A 13,292-nucleotide genomic window follows, 5' to 3' on the forward strand; every position below is an offset into this window, starting at 1 on the left:
ATTAGAAATAAACTTATTCCAAATAAGAGTTATGAGAAATATGAGACCGTCAAAGATTTAAAATATGCTTCAATAATGCCAAGAAGGGATTGGGTGATCTTTAAAGGACTAATAATATTACAGAATGTGTATATGCATGTGCTCGACCCTCTTGTTCTCCTATCTTCTTTCTCTTTCTACCTTATCATTATGACACCAGTGCCTTCTTTCTGTGGCACCCAAGACTTGAGCTCCATGATCAAGTTGACTTAGCTTGACCTAGTCTACACTAGGTTGACCCAAGTTGACTTAATCCTCCTAGGTTGATCTCATCATAGACTAGGTTGACCCAAGTCAACATAGTTCTAGAAATTGGGGTTTAAAAGGCCTCAGAGATTTAATTAGTTTATTACCATTATCCATTCGCCTTGTATTATTTTCTTGCCTAAAAATCATATATAAGGAGACTTGGAGGTGTCAATTTCATAATTTATATACACAATTCATTCATGCACTCAAACTCTTCTCTAGAGTGAAAATTTCTAGCTCTTGCATTCAAGGAGCTCAAGTATTCGAAACTTTCAAGCAATCAAGCAAGGAGATTTCTATCTAGCATTGAAGGATCCTTTGTGAGAATTTCTTCTTCAAGATCTATCTTATTGTTGGTCATCAAGGGAGGATATCAATAGTGAAGCATTCATCATCTTCTTCATTGATGCACCTTTATATCCATGGCTCTTTGAGAGGATTATGGTAGATCCATTGCAAAGAGTGGAGATACCCTACATTCCTAAATTTAAGATCCACATTATATTTACACACATACAAGCAAGGTGAATACTGACATTTATCTTGTCTTTCAGTCATTTACATTTATATTTCTCAATTATGATTAATTTCTTAACCTAGGGTTTGACCAAGGAAATCCCTCATCATACCACAACCCCCAATCCTCTTTTCTATGTTCATTTTCAGGTTGGGAGCAAAAAAGATTATAGAGAAGGAACCTATTATTCACAATCTTTTAGGAGTTGTCAGTTGTACATCATTCTAGTTAAAAGACATCTTCCCAAGGTGACCTAATCCCGAAGTCTCAAATTTTGGGGAGTTTTTGGGTTTTGTTCCTTTCATCGTTATATTCCAAGATCTATAGATATATATTTAGATACAATTCAAAACTGCAACTTTTGGAGTGAAAATACATCTTCTATAAATTTCTAGGTAATTCTTTTATATTTAATTCCCTTTAATATATTTACCCTAGATCTACATCTTAATTGGACTAATTGTCTTTATATACTAGCTATATTTACATAATTCAAGAAATTAATTTAATTCCACATTCACATTATCCTATCAAGGGCCAAAGAGAGTACATTTCTTTGTATTTCATTCCTCCTTTTAATTTGAATTTAGTATTAGCTCTCTTCTTCCATTGGGTCCTAGCTAATCTAATTTGGATCATAAATGGAGTCATATTTGGAAATTTTTGTCTTTCCCTTACACACATATTTGAATGGCTTAGTGATCCTATAAAGTAGAAGTCTATATCTTATTAAAGTGCTTCCAATTTACCACTAAACAGTTTTGATATATTTTGATTTTGTCAATATTTTTCATTTTCAAGAAATCTATTTAGAGAGTGTTAACTTGTAAATCATCAGTATTTATTGGATTTTTTGGTGGTTATTATCTTTAGCTAGGGGTATAACAGTCATGGGGTTCATCATTTTAATGTTTGGTTCATATGTTGGCAATAAACTATTAGTATTACATGCAAGATCTTCATGATGAGATGCATCAACTACATTGCTTTTCAATGTCTTCATAATTTTCCTATTTCTTTTGTTTCTCTAAACAAATTTTATTCCAAAGTCATTGAAAAAAATTTGGGTTTGTTGAGATAGTTAAGTATTTGAAAGTGAATTATCACTTGTACTCATGTATTCTCATCCAACTCCACTTACTCCACCCACATCAATGGTTCTATCAATTGCATTTTGAGGATTGTGAACAACCTACGGATGACCTAATCCAAATTTTAGAGTGGGTTTTTTCTAGAGGCTACTAGAGCACACATTGTTGTAGTAATTGCTAACATTGTTTTCATTAGAATTTTCATAATTTTTTTCTTTTTTGCATTACGTTCATCTCGTGGGATCAACTTCAAATAGATTTGAAGATTTAACAAATATTGTATTGGGTTGACCTTTAGAAGTTTAACATTTATTTCCCTTTGTAGATGAATCATCTTCAATCTCATTAGGGACTCCAATGACTAGTTTACTTTCACGTTTTAGTGGAGATGGCATTGCAATTGGACGTCAAATCCCTTCACCTCTTTGACCAAGGCAACCTAAACCTGCATAACCCATGTTTTTTTATCATAGTTGGCCCTTTAGTATACATTTCTTTAATATGATCACTCATTATAATGAAAGTTCTTTGAGTCTTGGTCAACCCAGGACTTATAGTAGCTTGAATGTCTTTGTTAGACTCACTTTAACTATTACTTCTAGTGCCATATTAATGCTCTTTATTCCAATAATCATCAAAAATTGTATCCTCTCAATTTCCCCAAAAGGTGTTGAGGTCTTTTAGTCACCCAGATTCTTCACCATTTCCCCAAAATCATTTATTTTGGTTTGAGGCCAATATTCAAATCTACATGGCTCTTTAATTTCTTTTAGCATAGATTTATTAGAAGGTTAAATGAATTTCTTGTATAAATTGAAGTATGCCACTTTGATTTGTGTGACTCTGATAGGTGTAATGCTATAATTTGGGATGACAACTCTTGTATTGAAATATTATTCTCTACTACATGTTTCTCCATCTCTTTCTTAACCTCATCCCAAGAATCCATGTTTTTAAACATTTCTATTGATAACATCTCTTGATGTTAATATTTTCTTGCAAAGTTCACATTGGCAATAACTAATTTTTTTATTATGTGTTGAATGGATCATAATTCCAATGAGTGACAAGATCAAAGCTAAATCAATTTATAAATTCATTTGCCCCTTTAAATGCCTCTCTTGAATATGAGCCCTCCACATGAGAAAGGAAAGGAAGGAAATATCATTTTCTTCTGTTGTCCACTAAATAGTTCATCTACACTCTCCATCTAGTGTACATATTCCAATGCATAAACTTTCTCTATGACATGCATTGAAAGTTTGCATGGTTTGATTGCAAAATTGTAAAACCTTAACATAGTATAGGTTTCCATCAGGAAACAATCAACCAATTGAATTTGACTTCCTAGTTGAATTCAATATTAATAAGACACTCAATGTAGGCATCAAAGTGCCCATGATTTTATGGTAAATAGGTGCAAAAAAGAAGTCTACAAAATGGTTGTAGTTATTTTTTCTACCAATCATCCTCATCTTGTGTGTCCACTCATATATTTCACATGGAGTCTCTGATTTGTTTTGGGTTTTCTCATAAAAATTATAGACCTCAATATCAAGCTTCTTGTTCCTAGACTCAAATATTGGGTGATGTTTTGCTAAAATAAGGTAGCACAACCACATTTTGAACCTAAATGTATTGCATGAACCTTGTTTAATCATTAGTAATGGTTCTTGAATAGATTTGGCAATGTGTTGAACATAATTATATCTTACTCATACCTTATCAACCGAATCACTTCGACAATGGATATTATAAATCATTTAAAAAGAATTTTGGCACCCACTTTTCTATTACTATCTATTTCTAGAAAAAATGCTAATAATGAAATAGTATTTCAGAACCCATGATAGAAAAATAACATAACCATAAGGAGTCTTATGATCTCTATCTAGTTTAACACAATCACTAGTATTATCAATAGATCACTCTAAGCTTAAAACCTTTAATACATGAATCTTGAAAAAAGAATCTAGTTTGTCATAAGTGTTGAAGATCTAATGTAGCTACAAGAGAGATCATTTCCTCTATGTTCAACTGCATGAAATTTTATGTTGATAATCAAATGTTGGTGTACGTCAAGTTTTCTTTTGGCATTATTTACTCTTCAACCATTGAACTCCATGTTGACTTTCACGTTGAAGAATGTCCTTCTCATGGAAGATTTATATTAGTCGGCATCTTAAGTTTCTTGGTCTTCTATCAAGTAATATATTTTTTTATTGGACCATTTAATATTTGCTTTCATCATGTGCTCTTGTAAATTTGTCAAGCAATGATGGTTCCTCTTCAACATAATTGTCAAGATGGTCTCTTCATTTCAAGGAAGCTACTTATTTAATCATCCTCAATATATTTGTTTTGTATTACTTTAATAAGGACTCGAAATATGAAGTTTAGATAGAACACAAATGGTTGTAGATACATATGCTTTCTGTTTGCACATAAATTTCTCATTCTCACTTGGCTCATGTCTTCCTAATTATTCATATGTCTCAGAGCTTTAGTTGGGTCATTTCACATATAATGTGGTTACATTTCTGGTACATATTGTTAGTAATCTTGTTGACTAAATCTTGATCAAATTTTCATTTTGGTATTCTCATCTAAGAAGTTGTCTTATTACTAGTGATACAAGATTGTAACATTCATAAGTATTTGAATATATATAGGCATCATTTTGTGTGGTTGGGTTGTTTCCTCAAGAAGGTTTTTCCCAAGATAAATCTTTTTGTTGTTATATGTTTAATTATGGTTCAAATTTAACATGGTTTCATAGCCTCATTGCTAAAGATTTGTCTTGAACTAGAATTTTTGTTTACCTATCTTCAATTTTTTTTTTTTTGATATTCAAGATGGTGAACAATCTTAAAGTTAAGGATAGATTAGAAGGTTCCTCTAATTATTCTTCATGGAAACCCATAATCCTTATAGTCTTTGATGAAAATGATTTACTTGAGTATTTTACCACTGATGTCTCTAAACCTTTTGATGAGACTACTAAGTCTCAGTAGAGGAAAAATAAAATTTTATCCAGAAAGATGATAGATTATGTGAAACATAAATTGATTTCATCCATCTCAAACTTAGATTCAACCAAGGAGATGTTTGATACCATGAAGGAAATATATTAAATCAATAATACTAGTAGGGCTCTTTCCTTGAGAAGTTAGCTATTGCATGTTAAGATGTGTAAAGGAGAATCAGTGACTTCTTACTTCATGAAAATTTTAATTCTAAAGGATCAACTGGTTGTCATAGGTGAATCTTTTGATAACAGAGATCTGGTAATAATTTCTATGAATGGTCTTCCTCATTCATGGCAATCATTCATTGAAAGTATCAATGGTAGAGGTGATCTTCCTAAGTTTGATAATTTAATAAGAGATTGTATCCAAGAACAATGTAGGTAGGAAGCTAGAAGTTTTAATCAGAAGTCATTCTCTGAAAATGATCATGTACTATCTTCTTATTCATCTAAAAGTAATAAAAAGGAAGGAGACTTCAAAATATTTAGAGAAAAAGAACTTGATTTTTCTTCCACCATCAAGAAAAAGAAAAGAAATATTTATCACATGTAATGCTTCAGATGTGATAAATGTGATCATTATGCTAGAGATTGTCATATGAAATCAAAACCATCTAATGGAGTTGTTGTTGTTGATGTGAAGAACTCTTCTCTAAAAAAGGTAGCTTTAAAAGATTCTAAAGGTTTTCTTTTTGTCTCTATTCTGTCCAACAATTTTCCCTCCAATAGTAATACTTGGCTAATTGATAGTGGTGCCTCTCATCATAGTACTAGTTTCAAAGAAAATCTTTCAAATTTATAAGTTAAAATATTCTCATCTAAATTTCATTATTGGTGATGATGCTAGTTACTCTATTAAAGGTAATGGTTATATTTCTTTCCTATTAGATTTTGGAGTTCCTATTCTTCTAAGTAATGTTTATGTTCCAAGTACTAAGAGAAATCTTATTTCCATTTTTGAATTAGAAGATAAGGGTTTCAATATATCTTATGATGATGGAAAAGTGTTGGCTTGGAAAAAGAATTCTAATTTTAAATCAGCCTTTAAGATTGGTGTTCATCATGATAGCCTTTATCATTTCTTTGCTCACCCCTCTCAAGCTCTTTCTCTAAATTCATCTAATTCTTATGAATTATGGAAAAAGATATTTGGTCACTTGAACTTCAAAACTATTTCATCTATGAAGGATGTAGTTATTGGTCTTCCTCATCTTAAGAAGAATCATGAAGGAGTTTGCAAAGGTTGTGGTTTAGGTAAGAACATTGAAAGTCCTTTTCTTGGTAGTGAATCTAGATCTAAAGGAATCTTAGAAATAATCCATTTAGATTTATGTGGTCCTATGTCTATTTCTTCTCTTAGTGGATTTTGGTATTACATTTCATTCATTGATGATTTTTCTTGTAAGTATTGGGTCTATTTTCTTAAGTCTAAAGAATTAGATGAAGTGTTGTCTCAATTCAAAGATTTCAAAGCCTTGGTTGAAAACATATCCAACAAAAGTATTAAGACCTTAAGATTAGACAATGGTGGAAAGTACATGTAAGGGATTTCTCAAAAAAAATTGTTCAAAAACTAGATTTAAGAGGAAGTTTTGTGTTCCCTATAATCCTCAATAGAATAGTGTGGCTGAAAGAAAGAACATGACTATTATTGAAGTAGCCAAAGCTATGATTCATGATCAAGACCTTCCATTTTTTGTATGAGCTGAAGCCTGTAGAACAACAATGCATATTTAGAATTAGTGTCCTTGTCATATTCTTGGTAATTTAACACCAAAAGAAGCCTTCTCAAGTACTAAACAAAATATAAGCTATTTCATAATTTTTGGTTGCCCAATTTTTATTCATAATCCTAAGGAAAAAAGGTCTAAACTTGAACCTTCATGAAAGAGTGACATTTTTTATGGTTATAGTGATTCATCTAAATCTTTTAGGATTTACATCCCAGGTTGAAAATAGATTGAGATTAGTAGAGATGTCATATTTGATGAATTGAAAGCTTGTAAGCTTTCAAATATCTCATCCTAATAATTTTGAAGATGTTGATGTTCCTCAAGATTCTTTAAATTCTGACCCTTTGTCTCCTATAGAAATTGAGAGGGAGTCTCCTCTTGCAAATTTTAATTCTAATCCTCTTAATCTTATAAATATTTCAACAGGTCCGAGTAACTTTTCTTCTAGCAAAAAAATGTCCTCTATGGGCTAGAAATCTTGTGGAAGCGAGTGAGCCTTCTATTGCACCTCATGGCACATTTAGAGAAAGTAAGAGGCCTCATAAGTTTGCTAGATATGTTTCTCTAATGATTCATCTTATTGCTTCAAATTCTTCTACTATTGAAGAAACTTTAAAATGTCAAGTAAAGAGAGATGCAATGGTAGAAGAATATCAATCTAAATTATTCTCAAAAATGATGTGTGGTATATTGTTCCAAGACCCAAAGGTATATTTTTGGATTCTTCAAAATGGTTGTTTAAAATTAAGCATTCTATTGATGGTAGTATAGAGAAATATAAGGCCAGATTTGTTGCTAGATGTTTCTCTCAAAAGGAGGGCATAGATTATGAGGAAAAATTCTCTCCTATAGCTTATTATAATTCTATCAGATCCATCATTAGTATTGTAGCTATGAAGGGCTAGAAACTCAATCAAATGGATGTTAAAACAAAATTTCTTAATGGTGTCATTTATGAGGAAGTCTTTATTGAACAACCTGAAGGATTCATTATTTATGAAAAAGATTCTCATGTATTCAAATTGAAAAAGATACTTTATGGACTTAAGAAAATTCCTCAAGCTTGGTATGAAAGGATTGATAATTATCTTCTTAGTTTAGGAATTGAAAATAATGATGCTAATCCAAATTTATATTTCCAAAAGGAAGGTAATAATTTTTTGATTCTTGTGCTTTATGTGGATGACTTATTTCTTACTAGTGATGATGCTCTGATTAAGCAATGTAAAAAGTACCTTACATCAAAATTTGAAATGAAAAATATTGCCTTCTTATAATATTTTCTGGGTCTTAAGATATGGAAATCTTCAAATGACATTCTTCAAGCCAAGGTAAATATGCTCTAGACATTCTGAAGAGATTTTGTATGTAGGAGTATAAATCCATGGCCATTCCAATGGAGGAAAATCTCAAGAAATTCTATGAGTATGTTGTTGGTTTAGATCTGATTGATCCTACCTTGTACATACAACTTATTGGTTATCTCATGTACTTAGTTAACACAAACCTGATACTTGTTATTTTGTTAATACTTTGAGTCAATTCATGTGTGAGCTAAGGAAAATCTATTTAATTGCAGCCAAACATGTTCTAACATATGTTCGTGGCACTTTGGGTATTTGGTATTAAGTTTTTTTTAAATCAAAATTTGAGTTAACTCTAACAGGTTTCTCTAATTCAAATTGGGTAGGATGTACTTTTGATAGAAAAAGTATTTTAGGATATTGTTTCATCCTGGGATCATCCATGACATCTTGGTGTAGTAGAAAGGAATCTTGTGTGGCTTAAAGCACTGCTAAAGCAGAGTATGTAGTAGTATGTATAGCTGCAAAAGAAACTATGTGGCTTTCTAAATTACTCTTTGATCTATTTGGTCATATAATAGAATCCACTATGATTATGTGTGATAATCAAAGTTTTGTATAAAGCTTTCAACTAATCATGTTTTTCATGATAAATCCAAACATATAGAAATCAAATATCATTACCTTTGAGACATGGTTCAAAGAAAAGTTATTAAACTCAAGTATATTTCTATTGAAGAAAAAGTTGTTGATATTTTCACTAAACCTCTTCCTAGAATAATTTTCAATTACTTTTGAGAGAAGCTTGGTCTAAAGGAGAATGATATTCTTACTAAGAAAGAGTTTAGGTTCAGTAATTAGTTCATGATGAGTTTTTCTCTAAAAGAGAAGCCATGTTTTTGTTCCTCCTTTACAAGTAGGCATCATGGAAAATATTCAACATCATCTGTGTATAGGCATGGTATAAATAAAGTCTTTTTGGGGAAGAGATTGAAGTGAAATCTCTCATTCAAACACCTAGTGCAAATTGGCATGGTATAATACATCCTCTGCAAGTAGGAATGATGAAAGCATATTGCATTGTTATTATCTTATAGTAGTAGCTAATGAAGTATATTTTGACCAAATTATTGTGATACTATTATAAAGAAGTAATAATAGTATTTCTTTTGTATATATAATTGTTGTCTTTTATGTTGAAAAGACATAAATTTTTATAAAGTGACAATAAAATATAAAGTTTATGTAATTGTATTAATCTTTTGTTTGATTGTAGCCACTATCTCATAAAGGAGAACCAAAGATCTCTCTCTTGCTAAGAGGGGGTGTTGAAGATCTGATGTAACTACAAGAGAGATCATTTCTTTTATATTCAACTACATGAAATTTTATGTTGATAATCAAATGTTGGTTTACGTCAAGTTTTCTTTTGGCATTATTTATCTTGAACTATTGAACTCCATGTTGGCTTTCATGTTGAAGAATGTCCTTCTCATGGTAGATTTATATTAGTCGGCATCTTAAGTTTCTTGATCTTTCATCAAGTAATATTGTTTTTTAGTGAACCCTTTATATTCACTTTCATCGAGTGCTCTTGTAATTTGTCAAGTGAAGATGGTTCCTCTTCCACATAACTATCAAGATGGTCTCTTCATTTCAAGGAAGTTGCTTATTTAATCATCCTTAATATGTTTGGTTTGTATTGCATTTAGCTCACTAAGTAAGGGAAAACTTATAAAATGAATTAAATATTAAACCTTAGACATATATTATCCTTATTGTTTTAGCCTGCTCTAGTCCCCTTAGAAAACGTTCGTTATTGGGTTAGCCATATACTTTACATGTTTTTAGCAATTGACATGGCATCATCATAAAATGATACAAATCTTAGATAAGAATATACAACGCACTAGAACGCCCTTGTTTCCGGTTTTTGACTGAGACAACATCTTAAAGTTTTCCCTACTTCCAACTGTCTTGCTAAAAATAGTCAGGATCCTTCTCTATCTGTTAAGAATATAGCTTCATTGGATTAAAGCAGTCATGATGATGGATGATCACTCATATATAAATTGAGGTTATCACAAATACTCACACACACACACACTAGTATTAAGTATCTATCATTTATGTGCAATTATCCATAGCTAATTTGAATTGACAGATTTAGTACATTGATAGTTTCAATATTTATAATTAAGAGGAGTCATGATTATGAATGAATGTGACTCCCCATGACAAGAGCCATGAGAGGTGTCACCACCATTCATAATTGTGACTCCCTAGTATTATACTTAAATGTCTGATGGCTGTGGGAGAATCCAATCAATCACTAAGGAATTGTATCTTTTCCAGCAATCATCGATCTCAAGATATTTAGCCTATATTTCTTTGATCTTCTATAATCACAAAGAAATAAAATAATTGTCTAATCTACCTTATTAGCAAGGAAATCAAAGGTGTTAAGAGACTCACAAGAAGACATTGCTAATAGTTCTTCAAATGCACAGATTTATTCTCTAGAAAAGATCCACACTTAACACTATCAACTATTGCTAGTAAATCCTTGAATACCTAATTAAAAAATGGTGCGAAGGATTGATGTTGTAACTAAGGTTAGTTTAGGTGCCTTACCAAATATATAAATGTTGGATAATTAACTTACTATTAATAGTAAGCATAAGAAACTAAACAAAGAAAGAGAAATCCTAAATACTTTTATGCTCTAGAATAAGATTAAGCCTCCCACATTTCCAACTGTGACCCTCTAACCATTAGTCTTAGCCTACAAGGGCTAATGATAGAATGAATAGTTATAAGTTGTGGTGAGATGAAATAGGGGCATCAAAATAAATAATTCCCACACTTTCAACACCAAGAAGGTATCATTCATTAAAAAAAAAAGACTTATACTTTCAAGAAAGGGATAGTTCCTGATCAAGGACAAACATTTCCAAGAAGGAAGAAAATTGAAAAGAAGTACAAGAAAGTCTATCCAAGAAAGGACACCCTTACAAAATATATAGTTGAACAAAGGGAAAGTGAAGCATTACTTGAAGGATATACAGAGGAGAACTATCTTTGACTCTAGTATAGAGTCAAGAGTAAAAAGCTATTATGTTGCTAGCCTATTATGATTTCACATGAAAGCATATAACCATTGATGAAGAAGATCCTCCAAAAGGTAAAATATTAGTGTCACATAATGAGAAGCATAATAGTATCATGGAATGCTTAAAACACTACACACATATATTTAGATTTAAAAATTCAATTAAATCACATATAATATGAATACAATGTCTATCATGTAAGTCTCAAGCAATTTTTTTCAAATCTATACAATCAACAAGAGTGTGAGAATAACTATGATGAAAGACACAAAATGTATCACCATTAAATTTATTTTTATTTATGTTTTAATAATTAAAAAGTAATATTTTTATCTTTTTTTAAATGTATACAAGATTCTCTATACATGATTTAAGTTAATGTCAAAATGGCTAAGAAGATTAGGCTTTCAAACAATCATAGGAGGAAAATTATATGCCTTCTTTAGTGTATTGGGAAAGAGGATATATAGGGACATTGATTCCTTGTTCAATCTTTCCAAAACCTTGTGCACTATAACCTTGTTTAAACATGATATCAAAAGGAAGCTCATAAATTATTTTTGTTAATGATAATTAAATTCATCTCTAGTTAGAACTATAAATTTCTTTTATTTTCAAAATTAGTTATAATTAATATATGAATTCTATTTTGTAGGATGTAATCAAATTTTGGTCTTTGTAAAATGTGTATGTAAATGACAATTCAATATTGATAAACATTGAATATTATTTTGCCACTCTAAATCTGATATTTGTATTCATCAAACTCCAAAGGGAAGGTTGTGTATTGGTTTTTATGCTCTTTTACCTAATCAGTTTGAGTATGTATAATTGATGTCCATGAATGGATGTGTCTCCAAAAAGTGGAAGCATGTCTAGTCATGACATTTATCTTCATTTATAACTATTTATTTTCCAAATAAATAGGCTGAAATACTAATTGAGATTAACATTTATTTGCACTCAATCAATATATATCGTATTGTCAATCTAATATGTAGTCAATTAGACTTCAATCTGATCCATTCAGTCAAGCATTTGACCATTGCTCAATCAAAATGTGAAGAACATAAAATAAGAATTTCATAGATAGAATCTACACTTTCAGATTGATAATATACTTAGATTTGAGAGGTGTTGTGATCTGATATGAATGAGGATCAATTTCAGTGAGATCAATATTATTCTAAGTCATAATTATCTATGTATATGTACATATATATCAATATACTTACTGATATATATACATGCATATATAGATCATGCAATTGATTATCATTAATATGACCAAAGTTATTATCATCAATCCTCCCTCCCCCTTAGCTAGGGAAGATAAATAATATAAACAAGTATATATCATGCAATAGGCTTATCTATTTTGATAAGGGATATCACTAACTCATGATATCAAAGGATATAATATGCTCAAGAATATCAAGTCACATGATATTATTCTCATGTATCCAAGTTATGGTATGTTCATTGACATCAAGTCTAATGTTGTCTACCATAAAAAATCATAACATATCGATAGAAACACTTATCCACCATGATTATCTCATTAGGAGTCTAATGATGTTTAACAAATACCAAGTCTCATGAAATCTATCAAAATGTCCAATAGATACTAACTATCATGACATATCCATGAATATCAAGTCACATGATATTCATCATGATAGTGAACTAATTATTGTGAGTATATACATGACTTCTAGTCATCTAGATTAATAAATGACTCTCATAGTTGTTATCCCTAGAAATGTTGGTTATAGTTGGGGATCCCCCTATCTAGTGTCGTATCAATGCATAGGATGGGGAACAAAGTGGATAGGGAGAGCATCCAATGAGTAAGGGCTTAGCTATTTTACCCCTAGGGTATCTCTATATGCCATAGTATTATAGGTAATACTAGCTGATTGATCCATAACAATGAGTAAGTTCTTAGTTAGTTCATCCCTTGGGTATCTGTGTATGTCAAAATAATATAGGTATTACTAGATGACTGATCCAAAAAAATATGTAAGGGCTTAGCTAGTTCACCCCTAGGGTATCTCTATATGCCACACTAATATATGTATTACTAGCTAACTGATCCAAAATCATAGTACTAACTGATCCACTATTAGCAATATCAGCCAGATTGAGACCTAAACCAATATTCTCTCCTGTAACATACTCTGTGGCATATTGAATCAACTAGAATCATAGCTAGATA

The sequence above is a fragment of the Cupressus sempervirens genome, chromosome 5 (assembly GCF_028749045.1).
Source record: "Cupressus sempervirens isolate cs-2001-9-10 chromosome 5, ASM2874904v1, whole genome shotgun sequence".
NCBI lineage: Eukaryota > Viridiplantae > Streptophyta > Pinopsida > Cupressales > Cupressaceae > Cupressus > Cupressus sempervirens.